General features: G+C 42.6%; 1 protein-coding gene and 1 pseudogene across 7 annotated transcripts in view; both read left to right on the top strand.

Moving 5' to 3' along the window:
• Positions 1–24988, top strand: part of NRG3 (neuregulin 3) — a 972177-nt gene that overhangs the window by 30059 nt on the left and 917130 nt on the right. The gene's annotated exons all lie outside the window — the stretch shown is intronic.
• On the top strand, positions 3853–5066 carry LOC311632237 (small ribosomal subunit protein uS11-like; annotated as a pseudogene). The gene has a single exon. The product of its transcript is annotated as a small ribosomal subunit protein uS11-like (transcript).

Below are 24988 nucleotides of genomic sequence, written 5' to 3'. Positions count from 1 at the left end.
GCCAGGGGGTCTGCGCCAGAAGCGGGAAGGATCTCTTTCCCACATGGGAGGGCGGAGAGCCACCAGGGAGCTGGTGTGTTGTGATCTGTACTTGCTAACTCTCAGGGGGATGGTGATGCCCAGAGCTGCCGCGTCCACCTCGAGGCCAGGAAACCCCAGGCCTGGGGATGAGGGGCCTGGCTCTTGCTGACTCCGAGCTGCTCGCCTTTGGTGCTTTGAGGAAACTGTCACAGCCAGGATGCAGGCCCCTGCTGGTCAGATGTGTATCCTAGGAGCCAGCAGCATGGCAGGTGCCACTCCTGTGGAACGTGACAGCTGGTTCCCTAAAATGAGCAGAAGTGTGTGTGTGTGTGTGTGTGTGTGTGTGTGTGTGTGTAAATCTGCATATGTATTTTCTAAACATGTGTGATGCCATAATTTTCTCTATTTACAAACATTTTTCTTTCTTTACATGAGTCGCTAAATTTGCAAAATAATGTCATTTAACGTTGATGCAGATTCACTGCTCTAAGTTACTGTAGACATCGAGCCACATGGATGTGGGAGAGTCTTAAACAAATACACCGGAATTACAGCCGTGTGAGCACCTGTCAAGTGAGATGTTCTCGGCAAAGACAGCACACCAGTCGGGCTGCTCATTGCGCTGTGTTTGCCTGGACACCGATGGCCGACCCTGACAGTCATTTAGCTGGGTTTCTGTAAACGTGTTGGCTATTAACGCTCTGGTAATAGAGCCGTCTATGGAAAAAAATTAGACTGCTCTGAAATTTGTGTGTGTGCATCGTATGTGTGATCTAAAGCAAGCTTTGCTGCTCCGGGTAGGAAATGTTACCAATGAGAGCCACACTCCTCACCCATCTGAGTAAGTACCCTGGAAACACGAAGACACGCGTGGTGTTTGTGCTGCAGCTGAAATATGAGTTTATTTTCATTCAGGTGGCAAGAGACAGAATAGCAAGTGAAAAGCTTTAGGAGAGGCTTTGTGGGAATGTTTTGTTTTCAGAACTATACAAGGTTCTAATTTATTTGTAGCACGTGTTAGGCATATCATGAACCCAAGTTGTTGGATGATGGAATATAACGTTTCCACGAAAAATAAAATTGTTTGTTGTTATTTAAAGACAGTGCCCTTCTCCCTCCCTCCCTGCTTTTCTCCCTTCTTCTCTCTCTCTTCTTGGTGAGTCGGGACCACCCCCACCCCATCAAGAAATCCCCAGGGAAGGAAAGACGTGGGTGCTGAGGTGTGATGCCAGATGGCCCAGACTGTCTGGATCCTGAGGCCCTCACACACGGTGGTGACTTTGCTGACGTGGTGGGCGGGGCCTGAGACCTTGTGTCCGGCCGCATCTCCACTCCCTGGGCAGCGGAGGGAGCAGCCTGCAGCCAGGGATGCCCTGTGCCCCCAGTGCTGAGGAGAGAGCCTGTGATGCCAGCACCTGGCCCAGGCACACACTCAGCTGGTGCGGGCTCTTACAGGGCGCACTGGGTTTGCATTAATGCCATGTATAGTCTCTGTCTGAAATCTTCACCACTGGATAGTAATGTTTCACTTTCGTAGTTATTAAAATTAAGTGGAGTCTTTGACAAATAAATAGAAAAGAGATTGCAGAAGTTAGGGGTTAGGTTAGTCTGTTCTGAGAATTACCCGACTTTCACAGAGCAAGCATAAATGATGCACAAAGGAGGGTCCCCTGTGCAGACACGCTTGGCCATTTGTCATTTGTTTTTTTCACGCACTGGCTGGACCTGGCAACAGCCCCAGGAGGCATGCAGAGTTCCCACCTTCCGGGCAGGATAAGCTGCTTCCAGAGGAGGAGCTGGCCCTGATGTCCTCTGATGATGACAGGGAGGGGAGGGCTTCCGTGAGATCTGCCAGGGGCTCCCTGTGTGTTTGTACGTTCTCACCGATCCTCTGTGAGTTCTCACCGATCCTCTGTGAGTTCTCACAAGGGCAGCTGGTATTTCCTTTTCTTTAGAGAAGCACACCACAGGGATGATTCTCAAGCCAAACTCTCAGAATGGGGATTTCTCTCCCAAATAACAGAAAGGGACAGAGACATTCCTGAAGTGGTGGGCCGGAGTTGGGAGGAGAGGAAGGGAAATTACGGGTGCACTTCCTACGGAGGCAGAGTTGGGCTGCAGAGCCTTGAGCTTGGCCTCAGCAGGGCGGGTGGCTGGCAGGTGGTGCACAGGCGGCCTTGGATGTGCAGTGCATTGGCCAGTGAAGTAGTGATGGCCCGCACCTCTTTAAGTTCCAGATCTGGGGCTCCTGAGTTAAGTTTACATTAGTTTCCTAAAGGAAACCCCTGAAAATACTGTTCATGGAGGCATTGTACTGAATGGGGCCTTTCTAAGTACTTGTCAGGGCCTGTAGACAGCATCTCATTTAATCCCAACATAGTCTGATGGGGCAGGCGCTGCTATTTTCATTTCACCGAAAAGGAGCTTGAAGTGCAGAGTAGTTAATAACTGGCCCGTGATCCCCCTGCTGGTGATATGAGGGGTCGGAATTTGGAATTTATTTATTTTTATTTTTTTGGTTTCTGGTTGGGATTTATTTATTTTTATTTTTTTGGTTAATCCTCACTTGAAGATTTCTTTTATTTTTTTATTTTTTTAGAGTGGAAGGGAGGAAGTGGCGGGGGGTGGGGGGGAGAGGAGGAGAGACATTGATGTGCACATTGATTGGTTGGCCTCCCAAAATCGCTCTCACCAGAGCCACAGATCAAACCTGCGACCCAGGTAGGTGTTCTTGACGGGTAACTGAACCCAAGACCCTTCGGTATGTGGGCTGATGCCCTAACCACTGAACACACCTGCCAGGGCGTAGGGTTGTGATTTAAAGATGTCTGTTGCTTCCTATGAACTGTTCAGTTAGATTCTAAAATATCTCAGAAGGTATTTGTGCCGCATGTGATGTGGTACATGAGGAAACGGATGTTTTTCCCTTTGTGCTTTTACAGACTCAGGGCCCCTGTCCTCCTGGCGGGCGTGGTTCCGGCTCAGCCACCACCTGCCCCCCAGGGGCATGGCATGGCCTTGTGTCTCACCATCATTTCTCCGTGTGCTGGGAACAGTGAGAGGAGGACCAGCTGTGTTTCTCATAGCAGATCAGGCACAAGCCATGTATGAGGTTTCCCTTTAACTCCTGAGAGGGGGAATGTGATAAAAGAAAACAAAACGGAATAACTGGTGAGAAGGGAGATGGGTGCTGCCAGGATGCATCGGATCTGGCCCAGTTGCCGTCCTTGGTGTTCCTGTTGGGCTGACAGTGCTTAATGGTGGGTGAGTGATACCAGCTCGCCCAGAGCCAGCACATCAGATGGCCACACCGCACGTTTCAAACACTCCGGTGGCCCCATCTGGAGAGTCACCCCCGGGCTTGCAGCCTCACTGGCTGTCGTTGGAAGGCCTGGCCAGGCCACAGGCCGCACCGCTGTTGTTTCAGGATGACGGTGCGAGTGAAAGAAAACAAGTGTGCTCACCTGTTCCGTGTTTCCACGGTGACTCCTAAGGTGGACTCGGGATGACCCAGTGATTCCCGCAGAGCCCGGGCCCTCACGCAGAGCACTGCTTGCTGCCAGTGCTTCTTTGGAAATGCGGCTTACACAAGGGCACTAGGGCCCAGGTGGCAAACATGGATCGCTCTGCCTTCGCGACTCCAGTCTGTCTCGGTCATAGCCCAGATCGCATCCTCACTGCCTCAGACTCGGGAGGAGACCATGGGCTTCATTCTGGTTTGCATCTCTCCACCGGGATGGCTCTCAGCCTGTGTGGACTCCTCTGGGGCAGGGCACGGGGTCCCCTTGGACTGTCCCTTCTGTTATCCGATGGGCTCATCCTTAGAAGTGCTGTCCCATTCAGGCACATTCTGCCTTCTATTTATGCTCGTCATGTGGTAATGGGGCCCAGACAACGAGTCTGTCACTTCACACTCGGGAAGACCGAGGTTGTCTTTTCACCGCCGGTCACCTCGGAGGGAAATGCGTGGCCCCACAGTGTCTTGTCGGAGGGCAGGGCTGCGCCCCGCAGCGTCCTGGTCGCCAGGAGTGCGGGACTCAGGCACAGACTCTGCAGCCTCCTCCTTCGTAAATGACTGATCTTTGCCCAGTCACCTCCTCTCAGCCTAAGTTTCCACAATTTTATGAGAAGGGTATCATAGTACCTACATCAGACGCTTCTGGAAAGAATGAAAGGAGGTAAATAATTAGTGCTTAAAAATGGATAGCGAGCCCTGCCCTCTGCCATCTCTTCCCGGTGGTGGCCAAGTCTGGATGAGACACATGGCGCCTTGCAAGGGGGAGGGAAAGAAGGAACAACAGGCCACCAGCCTGGGACCTCGGTGGCTGAAGGAGAAAATGTTTTTGGGTCTGCCACATCTTTGCATCCTTCAGTGACACCTTTGTCCACGTCATTGATTTTTCTGGCCAGGAAACCATCTGCCGTGTGCCTGGTGGGAGGAAGGGAAAGGCTGACTGAGATGAGTCCTCTCCCTACGATGCCATGTTGGCTGCCCAGGACGTGGCTCAGAGGTGCCAGGAGCTGGGCATCACTGCTCTTCACATTAAACTCCGGGCCACAGGAGGAAATAGGACCAAGACTCCTGGACCAGGGCCCAGCCAGCTCTCAGAGCCCTTGCCCACTGGGGAATGAAGCTCTGTCGGATTGAGGATGTCGCTCCCATCCCCTCCAGCAGCACCCGCAGGAAGGGGGGTGGTCATGGTTGCCTTTTGTGAATGGGACTCCTCATATTGTTGTTTTCTCTTAATAAATTGCCTTCGTGTCCACTAAAAACAACAACAACAACAACAAAACAATAACACACAAATAGCCATCCAGACCAGGACTGTTCTAGCCTTTATGCAGCATATTAACTGATCTTCCTAGCTTTATATCCTCATGAATTTGGCATCATGTGCCCTTATCTAACTTTAGCAAAAAAGAAAAAAAAAGAAAGAAAAAGAAAAGGCACTCATTTGACCCGAATCATTCTTCATGAATCCACACTGGCCTAAGCTGTTTTTGTTTTCTATGTGCTCACAAATCACTGTGTGTGTTTTTTTTTTTTCCTGGATCGTGGATCCCACCCTCTTTCCCTTGTTACAAACCACACTATACTCAGTTATCTTCAGAGTTCTTTTTAAAATATATATATATATATATATATATATATATATATATATATATATATATATATATTTTTTTTTTTTTTTTTTTACAGAGAGGAAGGAAGAGGGATAGAGAGTTAGAAACATCATTGAGAGAGAAACATAGATCAGCTGCCTCCTGCACACCTTCTACTGGGATGTGCCTGCAACCAAGGTACATTTCCTTGGCCAGAATTGAACCTGGGACCCTTCAGTCCACAAGCCGATGGTCTATCTACTGAGCCAAACCGGTTAGGGCTCTTCAGAGTTCTTTTGGTCTTTCCCATTCTCCTCCTCCACCAGGTTTGTGGAACATTCTCTTATCTGCAAACCTTCTGTCTACTTGGATGTGTTCTTTCTTGGACAGCAGACCTGAGTTTTAGAGATCTGAAGTGTGCGGTTTCCTTGTACCAGATTTCTTTCCCACCTCCCAACCGAACATGGAATTAGAAAGGAGTAGGAAAAATAATATTCTCATTCCCATCTGTTACTGTAATTCATAGGAAATTACAGAAAATGTCCTTGTTACATTCAGTAGAACATTAAGGAACTCCTTTGGATACTCATATAATAGTTTTAGCACAATTTCAGCTCTTTCTGGAAATGTATGCACTTTTTCTATATTGTTCTTATAGGTCATTACTGCTAATCAGTAGTTGCTCTGTGCCCAGTTTTCATGTTTTTCCTCTTTAAAAATCATTCCTCACCCTGTAGCTGGATTGGCAATTGGAATGCGTTCTGTTCTGCCTTTGGGATTCTTTGTGATTGCATGACTGGGACTTGTCTTTTGAGAGTGTTCCACATCTCTTGGGTCATTTTCCCTTTGTAGAGGAAGCAGCCCTATAAAAACAGCAGTATTTCCCTAGCCTTACATTCTATAATTTTGTTTGGTCGTGTTTCTTTTAAAAGCCTTTCTGACCAGATTAACTTGCTTGGGGCTATGCAAGCCTTTCTAGGTGTTCTTGGTATATTAGTTACTTCCTCTATAAAATGGAACAAAAATGTACCTACCTCCAAGGCTGTAAGAATTAAATGGGTTTTGCTGTTCACCTATAATTCAGAATGACAAAATAGCCAGAACAGTGTTGGGCATATGTTCAATGATTGTTGGCTACTGTTACTGTAGTTATCATCATCATCATCATCATCATTTTCGTTGAAAAGGCAAATTTTATTTTCCGACAAAAAATAGACCCTGCTCTTCCATAGCTTGTGCAGCCAAATGTTCCTTCTCCAGGTGCTCTCTTATCTCATCCTAAGTCATCGTTGTCATTTTCATGACGAGCTGATCCTTCATTCATGCGATGTTCCCAAGGGGATTATCTTACACAGGGTGGTTGGAGAAGGACTCTTTGAGGAGGTGGCATTTGAGAAAGTTCTGAGGTCAAGACAGTGTTTGCAGAAATGCATTCTAGACAGGGAGGATGGGCATGTGCCTGAGCTTGATGTGGGTTTCTGTTTGTCCCGTCTGGAAGGGAGGGCCATGGGACAGAACAACAGCACACAGGTTCTGAGAGCAAGCCAGGGTGAGGTGACAGCAAGTATTTTGAATTTATTCTGTGAGAGGTGGAAAACAGCCGGAAATAGCTGAGCTGGGGTGTATTTAGAACATAGACAGTGGAGAGGCAGGAGTGGAAGCCAAGAGGTAAGCTCTAGCAGTGGCCAGGGGCGGGGAGGAGGGAGGTGCCTGCGCAGGAACTGGAGCTGGAGCAGAGAAGTGCAGATGAGCTGTTCTGATTTGAAAGGTATTCCCGAATGGTGTCCACAATAACGATCGCTAAGGAGCGGGAGGGACAGAGGGATTAGGGAAAGAGAGAAATCTAGTGTGAATGGAGAGAGAGCTTCGTTTGTTTTCTTTAAACTGTCCCACTGGAGGAGAAGAGGTTGGTAGAAGGGAAGTCAGTGGTTTGGTGTGGGACTTACTAAATTTGAGACTCCTGTTAGCCTTCCAATAGGGTATGTGCTTCTAGGAAAAAGTAGCACCATTTGAAGCATTTTCTAGTTTCCACTGCTACCTGTGTCATATCTGACCTATTTTTGGGAGGAGATGAATTATTTAGGGAAAACATTAAACATTTAAGGAAAACAAGCAATAGATTTGGTTTTAGAATTCTTGCTTGCTTATTCTAAGACTTGCAGAGGATCCACAATCCAAAAGGAAAGGGTAGCTTCTGATCTGCATGCTGATTAGGAGAAAAGTAATGCATCATGGTATGTGGTGGCGTCTTCTCTGGCGGAGACCAAAACAGTGGAAGATGATGGAATTGCAGGTTATTACATGCTCAGTGATTGAGTCTTAGGAAATAATAGGGGCACATCCCTCACTGATTGGTTAAAATTTAAAAGTATATGTGTGTTTTGTTAGTTCATTTATATAATAATTTTTCTATGTGAAAGAAGTGCTATTTTCTTGACATTGTGAAACTGAGCATCAACTGGGTAAAAGAAAAAGGGGAGATTTGTAATAAAACTATTTCTAAAGGAACTGATGGTAAGGAAACTGCTATTTAAATTTTTTTTTTTTCCAGCTGAAAGTACTCAGATTAACTTGATAACTGTGTAGATTAACTCTTTTTGACTCTAAACGTGGAACTGAATTGTACAGAATTACATCTTGCTTTGTGGAACTAACCTTAACAGTTACTATTTATTTAATAGTGCAGCTTGCAGTTTGTACATCAAAATCACAAATTCATCAATACTCTTCTTCCAAAAATTTCAGAAGTTGGGGTTTAGAAGTGTCCTTTTCAGTATCAGAGATAGCATCTTAAGGCACTCTGATTTGAAAACTAGGACAATGAGATGACTTTCAAAGAACAAAAGGAATAAATATGCCTAATTGTTTTTATCATTAGGTTTGTCATTATCAGATGCTTTAGAAACACAGGCCCTCTTTAATTTGTTGATGCTTAGATGCGAGATGTAGATAATTTTCATTAACATACTGATCACAGCTCCCCTGGTTCCCAAGTGTCCTGATTGCTGGGTAAGAATTCTTCAGCAGATGTGCTTTGAGAAGACCTCTTGTTTCAGTTTTATTTAGGTACATGGAGTTCATCTTAAGGATATGCCCCTTCGCAGTAGGGATACGTAAGTTATGCATTGCTAATATAGAAACCATCTTTCTCAGATGTCATCTTGTGATAATACCACCATGGTTATCATAGTGAATATTTCAGTAAGTTTATCTCCGGGCCAGGACTACACAGTTTTTCCCTGGTAAGACACAATGAGACTTAAATGAACCAAATAGTTGGAAGCAAGGTGAGGGATGTTTATACTTCTCATACAACACTTCCTAATATTCAGCAGTAGGTATTAAAGATACTGCATCCACTTCCTTAGCAAGAAATCTTGTAGAGTCGATTGGGTGGATTTGGAGGTCTGAGTTCTGGATCTGATTTTACTAGAAGTTGATTCACTGACTTTACACGAATTGTTTCTTCTTTCTAGAGGTCATTTCCCAGCTTTGTCTGATTATGAGGTTAAATGAATTATCTTGGATGTCTCTATCATGTCAAACCATTTTTGTTTTTATGTGGGAATGGGGAGAAGTGGGCACATTAAGCTCAAACTAGAAGTTTGGGGGTGAAAAAGGAGAGACATTAAATCTGTAATCCCAGTAGCAAGGGTCAGACCACTGCTGGTTAAGACACTTAATGAGTCCATATTGTGCTGTCAGCCGCTGACCACTAAAACTAAGCCCCATTGTTGGCTTGAAAGGATGTTATCCTCATGATGAGGAGGGAGGTGGTGCTGATGGTGGTGGGAGTGACTGGGTGATGGAGGTGATGGGAGGAGTAGATGTTTCCTAGGGCAGCTGTGGTCGTGTCACACACTAGGCAGCTTAAAGCAATGGAAATCTTTTTCAGGTACTGGAGGCCAGAAGTCGGAGGTCAAGGTCTTGGTGGGTCTATGTCTGAGGCTCTAAAGTAGAATCCCTCCATGCCTCCTTTGGCTTCTGGTGGTTGCCAGCAATCCTTGGCATCCCTTAGCTTGTCAATTCTTCACTTCAATCTCTGCCTCCTTCTCCCTTGTGCTTATGTTTCTGTGTCCAGATTTTCCTCTCCTGATAACGACACCAATCATATAGGATTTAAGACCCATCTTACTCCAGTCAATATGCCTTCATCCTGATTATATCTGGAAAGATGTAAATAAAGTCACATTCCTGGGTTTCAAGTGCACATAATTTTTTGATGGGACAGTGTTCAACCCAGTCCATGGTTGGGGGTGATGGTGATAGTGTAGGGTGAGACGATGTGGATGGTCATGGTGATGATGTGGTGAGAATGTGGGGGTAAGGGTAAAGCAAGATGACCACCTTAGGTAGGTTTTTTGGGTAGTTTCACTGTAGGCAAGTACTTCCTAGCACATTCCCATGAACTGAAGAGGGGCTGGTTCCTTATAGTCTCTTGAAGCCTTCCATCTGCCTTGAGATGAGGCAATTTCCAGAACACTGGCATAGTAAAGAGATTAGCCACTCAGGTATGGTTAGCACAGTTGTTTTCAACTATGAAAGCTAAAAGAATGCAAGTACCAGAAATGTGGGGGAGAAGATAAAAAGTTTAATAGACTTAACACAAAATAAGCAAAAATACAAGCTATCCTGACCATATCCCGAAGGAATGCCGCATCTCCCCATTCACTGATCACCGCTGCTCGCTGCCCAGGGTGGGTAGGCGGTTGCTGAGCTCACTCCCCCACAGGCTCAAGAGGCAGAATTCGCACATTCAGAGGATGAGGCCCTGGCTCCCTCACCCAGAGATTGTTCAGTGTTTTACCTGCTCCATTTGAGTTCTTCAGCCCAGGCTTTCATCCCACAGGATATGCACTCAGCTGTAGCAAAAATGCTCATTGCACATTGATCCAAATTTGGCTCCAAATCTGTGAACAGTTTTTGGCACACGCGCTACTACAGTGTAAGAAGAATAGCTTGTTGGCAAAATCTTAAAGGTTCTTTGGGAAGTGAGGAGAGGGAGAAGTTAGTTGTATCCACATGACACCAATTCAGACTCTTCTCTCTCTAGGAATGAAGGCAGGGTTTGAGTCTACAAAGCAATTTCAGTTTCTTAGAGAACAGCAATATTTAAATCTGAGGCACACAGCTTGTAATCAGAATACGAGAGAGATCTGTTTTCTTTTTTTTTTTTTTTAAATATATTTTATTGATTTTTTACAGAGAGTAGGAGAGAGTGATAGAGAGCTAGAAACGTCAATGAGAGAGAAACATCGACCAGCTGCCTCTTGCACACCCCCTACCGGGGATGTGCCCGCAACCAAGGTACATGCCCTTGACCGGAATTGAACCTGGGACCTTTCAGTCCACAGACCGACGCTCTACCACTGAGCCAAACCGGTTTCGTCGAGATCTGTTTTCTTGTGATGAAAACTTTCAAGAACTAATCTCTTAGCAATCTTTAAATATATGACACAGTATCATTAACTATAGTCACCATGCTGTACATTACATCCCAGGCCTTATTTACTTTATGACTGGAAGCATGTTCCTTTTGATCACTTTCAGCCATGTTGCCGATCCCCAACCCCCTCCTTGACAACCACCAGTCTGATCTTTTATCTATGAGTGTGGTTTTTTCATTTTTATTTTTTTATTTTATTGATTTTTTACAGAGAGAAAGAGAGTTAGAAACATCCATGAGAGAGAATCATCGATCAGCTGCCTCTTGCACACCCCTATTGGGGATGTGCCCGCAACCAAGGTATATACCCTTGACCGAAATCGAACCTGGGACCTTTCAGTCTGCAGGCTGATGCTCTGTCCACTGAGCCAAATCGATTTCGGCTATGAGTGTGATTTTTCCTTTGTTTCATTTTACTGTTAGATTCCACATCAATGTCTTCTTACAGTATTTGTCTTCCTCTATCTGTCCCATATTTCACTTAGCATAATTCCCTAAAGATCCACATTCTATATCTACATCAACTGTATATCTATACCTATACCTATGTCTATGTCTATGTCTATATTTATATCTATATATCTATATCTATATCTATATCTATATCTATATCTATATCTATATCTATATCTATATCTATATCTATATCTATATCTATATCTAGATATATCACATTTTCTTTATCCATCCACCCATCTATTGATGGATGTTTAGGTGGCTTCCATGTCTTGGTCATTGTAAATGATGCTGTGGCAATGAACATGGGGGAGCATGTATCTTTTTGCGTTAGTGTTTCATGTCTTTTTCTTAGTTATTATAAAAATTTTACATGGTCTGTCATTGCTTTGTTCAGTGGCCCCCAAATTGTATCTGATTTTCCATTCTCAGAAACGTATGTTGTAAGCATGATCTTTGCAATATATGCCATTAAAAAGCCCCCTTTCCGGAATCTTACAAAATATCTAAACTGCTTTTCAAGTGAGTAAATGAATACTTTTCTGCACTCATAGCTTTCTTAATTAGCATTTTTAGTGTCAAAACCTGACTCTGAAATCCGGAAGGGGAGGGCATTTGATGGTTGTGACAGGTGATAACCTATGAGTCTCCCACTCTTTCCCACCCGCAATCTGCTCCGCTTGCTGTTTGCCTACCGGACGCCAAGTGAAATAGACTATACTAGCATGTTCTCCAGCTCTAGCTTTCAATGAAGGGCAAAACAAACAAACAAACAAATAAAAAAACACACACAAAAAATCAACCCGCCAAAACAGAGTGAGAAGGTATTGGAAAGGCCAGCAAAGCAAATCCTTTCAACTTTGGTAGCTTGAGAGTAGCCTTGCAGCCTGGAGTCCTGAGTACTCGGTGATTTTTCCAAGAAAAATCACTTGAGCATATTGGATCAACACTCATTTTTAACCTCAATTAAACAACAAAGATTAAACATAACCTGTGGAAAGCCATAAAATATTCCACTTGGAGTATTTTTAAAATTTAGTGATAACAGTTCTTACACCAAAATACAAACACCGGGTGGGTGTTGCCTGTTCTTCTGAGAAGCGCTCGCCCTGCCCTGCATGGCACTGAGCTGCACTTCTGTGGGCATGAATGCCACACATGCTCGATGCTCTGGGAAGTGAGAGCTGCTGAACGATTATTTTGATAAACACCTTCTTAAAACGAGTTACATTTCCCCCTGACATTTATACTTCAGGCAAAGCCAGGTTAATCAGTGGAGTTTATCCTCAGAATGAATGTAAATTTGTGTCAGCAGTTACTTCTTAAAAAGTCCTTTTTATTTGTCCACCAATATGATAGCCATTTATTTCCTATTGATTTGATTGATGTCAATGTGTTGTGTAGGGTCTTCCCTGCCTTGATTTTATCAGTGAAGCCTCAGAGATATTTTGGCATTTGACTTAAAGTTGCAAAGTACCTCAGTTATGGAAGGGGAGAGTTCATTTCTTCCTGAGCTAAAAATGGATGTTAACGTGGATTTCCAGGTGAAGCACTACACAGATGTAAGGCCCCCTGCTGCGCATGTAATGGGAGTGCGAGGAACTATGCCTGCCCCTCCCCTCAGTGCCCAGGAATGAGTCCCCAGGACACCTCCGTCTTCCTCAGCTGTGGCCAGGGACATTTGTACCACAATGGAAATGGCCTCCCTTTGGAACCTCACTTTTGAGGGTTGGGGGGTGGGTGGGTGTGGCAGAGATTCCTTTGCTGCTCTTGTTTGGGTGCTGGTTTTTGTGTGTGTTTCATGCCCTTGCACAGAGTTGCTTTTTCTGGGATGGGATTATCAGGTGGGACATTTCCTCCTCAGCTACTAATTGTTGCTTCTATTGTTGTTAAAATCATTCCTTTCACTCCTTTTACTGCCATCTACCCCCTCCCCTGACCTCTGAAGAGGCTCCCACACAGGCAAAGGCAGCGCAGTGATCCCTGAATTACTTGCCATGGCATTGGATGCCCCATTTAGGGAGAACCTAAGCAACTGCTCAAGTAAAGAAGTTTTCTTGGAAAAAACAAAACAAAACACAAAAACAAAAACAAACAAAAAACAAAAACCCAAATGTTGGTTATTGCTTATTTTAGAGTTGCCATGATGCTTTTGAAATGTACTGTGAGAATAATATATGTTAATTACTGAAGATTAGAAAGTGCAGGTAAACAAAACACTGAAAATCTCCAAAATCTTATTCACCAGGAGAAAAATCATCATTATTAAAATCTCAGGACAATGCTTTCCAGATACTTTTCTTTTTTCTTTCTTTTTTTTTTATTATTAAATTATTATCTGTGTACATATTTTAACATTGCTTCCCCCCCCCCCCCCCCCCCACACACACACACCTTTCTTTTTTCTTTACTCAGCTTTTCCTTGTTCTCTTTGTATTTTCTTGCAGGGCCTGGATGGGTATATGAATATGTGAGTGTATTTGGGTGCGTGCCAGTGCCTTTTTACACGCAGAGTATTACTTGGCACTGACTGCTCTGAAACCTGCTTCATTCATGTTTTATGGGGTGGGGCAGCAGTGCTCTTAGAGAGCATGCTCTTAGAGAATGGGTGAGCACAGACATCTTTTTTGATGAGTAAAGCTTATGAATGTGGAGAAGATTATTGCAGCTAGGGATAATAACAGGTGAGAAGGGTTTTGTGTGGGGGGCAACCTCAGCTTACTCTTATATCCGGCAGAACCATGGGCCGAAGCACAGAGGTACCTGGGAGGAAAAGATACACATTTGGCAGGGATCGGTCAACCAGGTGCCTTCCAGGGCAGGCTCCTTGAACTTGATGCATTGTTACTCTCTTCCCCTGGTCAATATTGTGGGGTTAAGAGCCTGGTCATGGGAGTCCAGCTAATGAATGTATCCAAGTCTTAATTTCCAAATCTTTAACACGGAGGTGCTGATAGGCCCTGCCTGATGGGGTCATTGGGAGGGGAAGTCTGATAAAAGCGGACAAACCAGTCCAGAGCCTGGCACCGTGCTGAATCGGTGTTATGATGGGGTTTATTCCGGGCGCTCCGAGAGAAAGAACTACCAAGGGCTGGATCAGGAAAGGTTATTTAGCAAAGCTATTATGGAGCTTCAAGTAATGAAGCGATGGAATGCAGCCTGCAGCTGTCTTCCTCACTCCTTTGGAATAATGATCTAGGACGCTCCCTCTGCCAGAGTCCTCATGCAAGCCAAGTTCAATTAGCAGCTTTTAAGATATTAAGGGCAGAATGTGCCTGATCCAAGTCCTAGCACCTTGCTCAGCACTTTAGAAGCAATAGATGGTCAGTGAGCCCCTGTGGAGTGGATGATAAGCAATCTAGACCTCCATGAACTTCATCCTCTCCTTTCCCAGAAGGAGACCACATTTTCACTTTGTGTATATAGAAAATATAGAAAAATGGAAGCAGGCTTTAAACCTAAAGTATATTGTGCCTTTAAAAAGAAGGTTGCCAAGACTGTCTCAGGTGGCATCGCAACCGCTGTTCCCTCCTTCTTGAGTGCAGCATGGGCGACTAAAAACATTGAAGGTCACCTCTGTGTATACATCCATAATGGCAATTTCATCTGGTTTGTGAAACTATAATTACTTAAGTATTGTTTATGTTTTTATGATGAACATGTGTTACTTTTATCACGAGAAAGATAAATAAGAAAATGCTCAACCAATAATAGCCGTTAATTTTTCCCCACATAGCTCTTCATGCAACTGAAAATTCTTATATTGCATTTACAACCCCTAGGATGAGGCCCACGTGTTCTTTTAGAATTTTAAAAATCAAATCCACCGAGTCTTTCAGATATTGAAGTCTCAACACTGAAGTAAGTATCTGAGGGGATCGTTTAAAAAATACAGTTTGCTCTCAAGAGACTTGAATTTTGCTTCTTGCTTTAGTCCTTTACTCAGTATAAATTCTTGGGTCCCGTCATTTGTGAAACTGGGAAAACAATACCTCCCGCAGGTAATTTTTAGGTTCTATCCACTGGTTCAAATTAGATGTGAATGTACTGTAAGCTCTCAACACAAACACCAGCTGCTGTTTTTCGTTACGGTTTGTTATTGTAGTATCCTGTGAAGGCCGCAGGCTTTATTTTTATCTAAGATCATTTGGGTAAATATTTTATGCTGGGATAATATATCATTTATTAAAACAGTTTATTCTTCACGAGTAGCCTATTCTCTTTAGAAATTTTGGTGATTTTGGTGATTGCACTGGGATATGAACTACACTGTCCTCTGTAAAGAAATCTTGCTCATATTTTAAGCATCGGTCCGATCTGGGTATCTTTGCTTTTCCATCTTCAAATGAGCAAGTGCCCATTCCAGATAAGACTGTGCCTGATGCTCAGTGCTGAACGTAGGAGGGGTTCCTCTGCTTAGGGCTGGTCAGTCACCTATGACATATATTTTTCTGTAATTTTATATGGTGAAAAATGCAGCCTCTTCACGCATTTTTTCACCATATAAAATTACAGAAAAATATGTGTCATAGGTGACTGTAAAAGAAATGAAATATGTGTTGAGCAGAGCAGTTAGGGCTTTTTTTTCTTTTTCTTTTTTTTTTTTTTTTTTTTTAATGGATCAACCATCCTCTAGATATCTCTTAATTTTATCTCTTCACCAAAACCCACAGTGTCAAATAATGTTTGAAGATTTCTTTGATGCTCAACTATGGAAATGTTTTGAATCTGGGAGTAGTAAGTAGCTACTTGAGACTGTTAAATATGGAGTTTGGGTTCTCTCATTGGCCAGTGAATTGGGGAGACTACTGCATTAGCTACCTGCTGGAAACCCCCCTCCCCCAGCCCTGTGATCCATGGAATATGCCCAGTGCCTCCCCCTTGAGAGAGCACATTTATTTATTCCTTCTGCCTGCCCAGGAGACTGGTCAAACCTGTGCTAGTTGTTCTGTGCTCTGGACTTCTGGGCAACCAGAGGAGCTTTGAGATTCCAGGAAATGTCTATTCCTCGCTCTCAGGCCTCTGTGTCTCCATTAGGATGAGAGACTCCCTCAGCTCAGCGCTGCTCAGTAGGAGTATGTGAGCCACATGTGTGACTCAGGGTTTTCTGGGAGCCATGTTAGAAAAGTAAAAGGGAGCAGGCGAACTCAATTTCAATGACATATATAACTCAATGTAGCTAACATAGTATTTCAACATGTAATCAATACAAAAATTATGAATGGAATATTTTACATTTATTTTGTGTACTGAGTAGTCAAAATCTGGTGTGTAATTCACCCTTATAGCACATCTCAAATCAGATGAGTTGCATGTCAAGTGCTCATTAGCCACATGTGGACTGGTGGCTATCATTTTAAACAGCATGGGTCTAGTACAGTGGTTGGCAAACTGGCTCGCGAGTCACATGCGGCTCTTTGGCCCCTTGAGTGTGGCTCTTTCACAAACTACCATGGCCCAGGCGAGTCTATTTTGAAGAAGTGGCATTAGAAGAAGTTTAAGTTTAAAAAATTTGGCTCTCAAAAGAAATTTCAATCATTGTATTGTTGATATTTGGCTCTGTTGACTAATGAGTTTGCCGACCACTGGTCTGGTATATTCCTTACCAACCTGGTGCATAGGGGAAAGTGCTAATTCCCTGTGACAGCTTTTTCCACTCAGTAAATAGTTATCAAGTAACTAATATTTGTATAATTTGCCATGTGTTGGTTATGTGACCATAGAACTTAAATTTCAGTTAATGAATTCATTTATAAAAAAGATAATAGGCAATCTAACCAAAGTGAAGTTTCTGTGTATCTGTTACTTGTTGAAGTGTCCAAAAACTGGAAGGGTAGCTTGGGACCCCCCAGTTGAAATCATAGGCTATGTGAAATGGAAAACACTGGTGTCCGGACAATAAAACACTGGGGCTCTGGGTAGCATCACAAAGCATTAGTCATCGTCCGAAAGCAGGTGAAATCAAGGTAGAGCATGAACCTACGGGGCTTCCCTTAAAGAAACATAGTGTGCTATTTAGATGTTAGTCCGAAAGTATTTAGATGTTAGTCAGAAAACTATTTAGATATTAGTCAGAAGACTTCCCTTAAAGAAACATAATGTACTATTTAGATGTTAGTCAGAAAACTAGTATGTGGAGTGAAGTCTGCCATGAACACAAACTCTAGTACAGGGGCGGGCGTTGCCATTGACAGGTGACAGTTTGAATTCGAGGTGAGGAAGGCAGACTAGCAATGCATCATCATAATACTGTCTTTACCAAGTGTTTACCTATGTTAGTGAGCATTCTGAGAGTTTCATGTACTTAAAAAATTTATATCCATTGTTAAAAGTATTATAGATGCCCTCTTTCCCCCCTTGTGATCCCCTTCAACCTGTACCCACCCCACATCCTCAGGCCTATACTCTTGTCTGTGTCCATGGGTTATGTGTATCTGCATAAAAGTTCTTTGGCAAATCTCCCCCCACCCCCTTCCCTCTGAGATTTATAGATCTGTTCCATGCTCCAGGTCTCTGGGTCTGTTTTGTTCTTCAGTTTATTTTGTTCATTAGATTCTACATATGAGTGGGATCATGTGGAACTTGTCTTTCTCTGGCTGGCTAATTTTGCTTGGCTTCATACTCTCCAGGTCCACACATACTGTCTCAAATGGTAAGAGATCCCTTTTTTACCGCTGCATAGTATTCCACAATGTAACTGTACCACGTCTTGTTATCCACTCATCTACTGGTGTGCACTTGGGCTGTTTCCAGATCTTATCTATTGTAAATAGTGCTGCTATGAGCATAGTGAAGCATATATTCTTTTGATTGGTGTTTCAGGTTTCTTAGTATATATTCTTAGAAATGGGATCACTGGGTGAAATGGCAGTTCCATCTTTAATTTTTTGAGGAAACTCCATATTATTTTCCATAATGACTGCACCAGTCTGCATTCCCACCAGCAGTGTACTAAGGTTCTCTTTTCTCCACATCCTCACAAGCACTTTTAACTTATTGATTTATTGAAAAAAATATCACCAAGTAGGCACCATTATTCGATTTAATGGACGAGGAAATAGAAATATAGAAATGTTAATAAATGGGCCCAAATCTGCATGGACATTGAGTAGAGAAACCAAGACCTTGTCCCATTTCTAACCAAAGCTAAAACTTACGTTTTCAGGATACAATGTTCTCCAGATTAGACAGTGCCATGGCTCAAAACGCAGATAACTAGTCACAATTATAAACACGTACCTGGATTAATGGAGAAGATTGATTGTATGTTGTCTGATTTTAGTCAGGTTAGATTGAAATTATTAAGTGCACTTAAATCATCTAACTTATTCAAGAACCTATTTAGATGCTACTTTATATAAAGAGTCCCACTTCAGACCCTTCATTTGGAATTCATGTCTTCCTCCTCTGATCTCCCTAAACAATTTACACATCTCATGGTGCATAATAACCTCTCCTTTGATTGTAGTTATAGGCAAACATGTTTTATCTGGCTTCCTCTCCAGCCCCTCCATGTGCCTTATATAAAGGAGCTGCTCAGATATGTGTCAAGTGGATGAGCTGAATGGCTAGATGGACAGACAGGTAAATGAATGATGAAATTAATAAATGAATGAAAATAAGTGAATAAATGAATGAATATGTTTTGCCTCCTTCAAAATAAGAGAACCATTTTGTATAAATTATCATCAAAGTAAATTTGGGGTAAAACCCTTTGATTATAATGACAATGTGCAATTACTGTTGTAAGGGGAGGGCTGACTTTTAGTACTCAAAGGGTCATGTACCTGAAGCATTAAAAATTCATAGAATGGCTCTGGCTGGTTTGGCTTGGTGGGTAGGGCATCGGCCTGCAGACTGAAGGGTCTCAGGTTTGATTCCAGTCAAGGGCACCTGCCCAGGTTGTGGGCTTGATCCAGTAGGGCACATGCAGCAGGCAGCCAATCAGTGATTCTCTCTCATCATTGATGTTTCTACCCCTTTTCCCTTCCTCTCTGAAATCAATGAAGATATATATTTTTAAAAAAGATTCATAGTATGCATGCAATGTTTATTTACCACATATGGTAGTTTTCCTTCAGTTTCACAATGCTGGCTTCACACATTGTAGAAAACATCTTTTCCCATGACCCCTTCCAAGCTGTACATTGTCAGGGATAAGACCAAGAGCTTAGGATACTGCAGAAATCACTGGGCTTTCAGCAGGAAAACCAGTTTTCAAGGCCCGTTGTTTTCAGAGGACATGGACACTGTTAATCTTTTCACACGGTTTAGAGAAAGTTATACAGTGATGATTAGCTCAACGAAAGACCTTGGGTTGATCTTGAAGGAGAACTTTTACTGGAATGTCCATTATCTTTGTTATCCAAATGCATATGCCATACTCAGGAATCAGAATTGAGCTGTGGCTTGAGTGGAAAAGAAATAGTTCTATCATAATCAAATGTACTTTATACATCATTGTAATGTTTACAGAGTGGTTATGTGAAAGTGTGGCCCACCAGTCCCTGCTGCTGAAAATGGGTTCATTCATTCATTCAGAGGCTATCTATCTATGTATCTATCCTATCTATCTATCTATCTATCTATCTATCTATCTATCTATCTATCATCTATCAATCGTCTATTTATCTAATTTTTCCTTCTTCCAGAAAAGATTTAGGTTGACCCATATATTTGTTATATTTGAAATGTTTCTTTATAGATCAAGAGCTAGAGTTTCCCAGTGAATTGGTTTAAAGAACAGTAGTCTTCTGCTTCAGAAGTTAATTCAGTTATGATAGAGCTCTTGTTTTTTGATTATGTACAAAGAAATGCAATACCATTTTTTTTCTGTTACCATGTATTTTCTGGATTTTTGGTTTGTAAGTGATACTGCATATGCTTTTATTTAGCAGTTAGTATGAAGCTTAAAGATAAAGATAAAGATTTGTGGCATGTATTTCTCTTTATTGATACCATTATAAGTTATTTTATTTTTTTGTTTTGCGGTATTTAAAAAAATCTTTATTGTTGAGAGTATTACAGATGTCCCCTCATTTCCCCCCATTGGTCCCCCCTCTACCTAGTTCCCATTCTAACCCCAGCCTTCTATTGAGAAACAAGCTGGCAATCATATAAGTGCTCCCTGTAAGTAACTAACTGCTTTTCTCTTGCTTCTTTTAAGATCCTTTCTTTGTCTTTAACCATTGGCATTTAATTGTGATGTGTCTGGGTGTGGGCCTCTTTACATTCCTCTTGTTTTGGACTCTCTGCAGTTCCTGGATTTGGAAGTCTATTTCTTTCAATGAGTAGGGGAAATTTTCTGTTATTATTTTTCAAATGGGCTTTCGATATCTTGCCCTCTTTCTTCTCCTCTGACACCCCCATAATGCAAAAGTTGTTTTGTTGGAAGTTGTCCCAGAGGCTCCTTACAATAACTACCTTCATAATTTTGGATTCTTTTTTATTTTACTCTTCTGATTGTGTGTTTTTGCTTCTTCATATTTCAAATTGTTGATTTGATTATCAGAATCCTCTATTTTACTGCTGGATCCCTGTAAATTATTTTTTATTCAGTTAGTGTATACTTAATTCCTGACTGGTCCTTTTTCATGTCTTTGACATTCTCAATAAGAGAATGAAAGTCCCACTAAGTCCCTTGATGCTCTCATTAACTCCCTTGAAGCTCTTATTAAGTCTCTTTAAGCTCTCAAGATCCTTACAGCCATTTTTTTGAACTCTATATCCAGGAGTTTGCTTGCTTCCATTTTTTTTTTTTTTTCATTTGTTACATGTTTCTTTGTCTCCCCATTTTGGCTGCTTCCCTGTGTTTGTTTCTATGTATTAAGTAGAGCTCTTATGTCCCCTGGAATTGATAGAGTGGCCTTGTGTATTAGGTCCTGTAGGGCCCAGTGGCTCAGTCTCCCCAGTTTCCTGGGCTGGGCACTCTCTGTGGGCCCCGTGTGGCCTGTGTGCTCTGTCTTGTTCTAATTGAGCCTTGATTGTTGTTGGCATCACTGGGAGAAATTGACCTCCAGTGTTACCAACAGCAACACTGTGAGGACCAGCTGTAAATACAGTGGAAGGGTTGCTGTGTAGGAGACCACCCTATGGGGCAGGGTTTGCTTCAGCAGGGCTTTGGTGTTCACTGAGTCTGGAGCTTGAGTGTGTTGCTCCTGGATGTAGAGTTGTAATCTGGTATGGTCTGAAGCTGTCCACTGGCTGCACTGGCTCTGGGGCCTCCTGGGAGTGCAGAGTCAGCCACTGCAGATGGCTATTGCTTATATTGGGCTAGGAAGTGCCCAGATTATTCCCAGCTGTGAAGCTAGGCAGGCCAGTGCTAGTGTGGGGTCTTGGGCCTTTTATTGATAGGTTTGAGACACAGTGACTCCAGCTGCTGCTTGTTTCAGAGATTTTATCAAAGTGTGAAGCCTGATCCAGGACAGGCCATTCATATGGAAAAGCAGTTGCAACCACCTTGGGTAGGGCTGCAAATATGATGGGGCGGGGCCTCAGGGAATCATCAGTGCAGAGTGAACAATGTGGCCCATGCTGATGGAAATTCAGATATGGCTGCCAGTCAGCTCTGCCATGGGGGAGGTTTTTTAAATTCAGTCGAATAAAGAGGCTTAAGGCTAGCAACGACTTGCTGATAGAGTTGTGTTCTTTTATTTTACTCACAAAGGACCAATATTTTTCCTTGCATTTTACCTGCTGCTAATGGTTTCCTTGACTTTGCTCATGCTTCTGTATTTCTCACACAACATCTGACTAAGAGCAGTGAATAGAGTCATTGCCTTTTCCTGTCAAGCAAGTTGTAGAATGCATCCGGTGCTTAACAACCCGTTGCTTTTTTATTTATCTTATCCCATTAACTATTACTACATCATAACAAAAAATGCTGATTTGATTCAATTATAGGATAGGCCTCCCATTCCCATGGTATTTTGAGGCTGTAAATCTGAGAAATAATTTACTTGAATAATTTATTGTCTAATAGTTTATTGAATCCATGTTTGACTCAGTGGAGAATTTTTATGGAAGGGGCTTGGCCTAGAATTTCATATATAAGGGGTTATGGCCCTTACTAAGCTATGGAGTGGGTCACAGGACTGATAAAAGTATTGAGTCAGCAATAGATGGGAGGATGTGTGTGAGCTTTGAAAGCCAGATGGACTTTAGTTCTAAAACCAGGCGTTGATACTGGATCTCTCTTAAACCTCTGATTTTATCAAATTTGTGCAGGCAGTGGTACCACTTACTTGAAGGCTCATCAGGGGCAGCATTAACATATGAGGCAAGTAGCACATATTAGGAATTCTTAAGTAATATGGGCTGGTGTTATCACCATCATTATCATCATCATCATCATCATCATCATCATCATTATCATCATCAAATAGGACTTGTTGCTTCTAATGACTTCACTATAGTTGAGGAAAATAAGGTATTAGGGGAATATGCATTGCATTAAAGATGGGGTGGTCCAGCTGGTGTAGCTCAGTGGTTGAGTGTTAACCTATGAATGAGATCATCGTTCCATTCAAGGTCAGGGCACATGCCTGGTTTGTGGGCTCAGTCCCAAGTAGGTGGTGTGCAGGAGGCAGCCAGTCAGTGATTCTATCTCATCATTGATGTTTCTATCTCTCTCCATCTCCTTCCCTCTCTAAAATCAATAAAAATATGGGGGTAGGTCCAGCCAGTGTGGTTCAGTGGTTAAGCATTGACCCATGAACCGAGAGGTCACCAGTTCAGTTCCCTGTCATGGCACATGCCCCGGTTGTGGCCTTTATGTTTCTCTCTCGTTGGTATTTCTATTTCCCTATCTCTCTTCTCTCTCTCTCTCTCTCTCTCTCAAATCAATAAAGACATATTTAAAAAGATGGGGTGGGATTCTTATACAATATTAGTTTTATTGCCAATGTAAATTTGGTGAATGACCAACATCCTTACCTTTTTTTTTTTTTAAGTATATTTTTATTGATTTTGTACAGAGAGGAAGGGAGAGAGATCAAGAGTTAGAAACATCGATGAGAGAGAGTCATCGATCAGCTGCCTCTTGCACATCCCCTACTGGGGATGTGCCCACAACCAAGGTACATGCCCTTGCCCAGAATCGAACCCAGGACCTTTCAGTCCGCAGGCTGAAGCTCCATCCACTGAGCCAAACCGGATTTGGCACATCCCTACTCTTAATGCAGGTAAGCTGATGTGGAAAATTGGGAAGAATTTAGGGCACCGGAACCAAGGCAATTGAAAGACTTAGGAGCCAGGCAGAATGTGACTCATGAGAACACCCAGAGGTGCCCTACAGATTCGGTCTGAGTTGGGAGAAGACAGAAGCAGCCAGGGCTGGGCACAGCCATTCAGGACAACGTGCAGGAAACTATGTTCCACTCCCCTCAGGGCTGTCTTTAGAGGTTCCCTTCTTGATTTGTTTTTCTTTTATCACCACTGCTGGCCACAATAGACAAAGACAGGACTGTGTAAAAAATTAAATATCAATAAAAATAACATTGTAAGACATGCCTCAAGGAAGAAGGAATATCAAGCTCCAGAAGTTGGTGGAATTGAAGAACCTGAGGCATAGAGGATGCTGCTGTGAGAAAGGCCCTTTGACTCGGCCTCTGTAGAGTTGGGCCGTGTATCCTGGGAGAAAGGAGAGCTGTGAGAGCTGAGATTTTACTTCCACCTGCATCGCCTGCCACTGCTTGGCCGGCCAGACTGGAAGTCTTATCATTCCCCAACCCTGGCACCATGGGCCAGAAAGAAAAGGGAAGAGAGGCTCACAATGGTTGAGTTATTTTCTGAAGAATGCTTTGCTGCTTGCCACCCTCCATCTACCTCCTTCCACGCAGGGTACACCCCCCAGTCCTGTTTCTCTAAACCACAAATCACTGGGCACCCAGTTTAATAAACATTCTAATCCATTTTTTTACAATAAATATTTTGTGACATTTATTTGTTATGAACTTTTAGTTTTCAAACTTTTCTCCCCTCAAACATATGCATATCCAATCCAGAAAATTTTGCAACAAAGTGAAATTCAAACAATCTGCAATTATGCCAACCCCCAAATGCTAACTGCAATGATTATTGTTACATGTACTTCCAAATTTACAATATTATGAGTAATATTGTGACATCAGTAAGAAGACATTCATCATAATTTGTAAAACAGGAGATCATTTATTTTTAGTCTGTTTTATCCACTTAGGATTTTATAGACATTTTTCCTTCTTACATATACTTTAATAACACCCCCTTTTCAAGGATAATTTTAGGAGTATATATTTTGTGGTTAAATGGCAGTCACATTTTTCACCCTTTTGATATCCATTGTCAAATTGCCTTGAGAATATTTGTATCAATTTATGTCAAAAGGGAATATATGAGCTTTTTCCTTCTTGAACCCCTAGCCAACAATGAGACATGCCATAAAAAAAAAAAAAATTAAAACATTGCTAATTAGATGGAGGAAAATGGAATTTATTATTCATGCTAATTCCCCAACTTAATTGCTAATGTTTTAATTTTTTCATTTGTTTGTCTTATCTATTATTTATATGCTAGAGGCCCAATGCATGAAGATTTGTGCAAGAATGGGCCTTCTTCCCCTGGCTGCTGGCATTGCCTTTGCTCTGGCCGAAGCTGCCTTTTTGCTCAGCCTGGAGCTGCCTTTCTGCCTTCCCACGCTGCCCAGAGGCCTGGAGCGGCTGGGCAGTGCAGAATGCCTGTGTCCCACCCCACCCCCACTGCTCAGCACCTGTGTATGCAAATTAACCTGCCATCTTTGTTACGTTAATTTGCATACCCACTCCTGATTGGCTGGTGAGCATCACTAAGGTCAATTTGGATCTTACTCTTTTATTAGTGTAGATAGTTTCTTAATTGTGATTTGTTTACTCATATATGCCCATATTGTTTTGAAAGCATTTCTTATTTGATTTGATACATGCAGTAAATATATTATGATATATA

This window comes from Pipistrellus hanaki (genome assembly GCF_964339955.1).
Source record: "Pipistrellus hanaki genome assembly, chromosome: 14".
Classification (NCBI taxonomy): domain Eukaryota; kingdom Metazoa; phylum Chordata; class Mammalia; order Chiroptera; family Vespertilionidae; genus Pipistrellus; species Pipistrellus hanaki.
The sequence above is the reverse complement of the archived record's forward strand: the minus strand, read 5'-3'. Positions and strand labels throughout refer to the sequence as shown.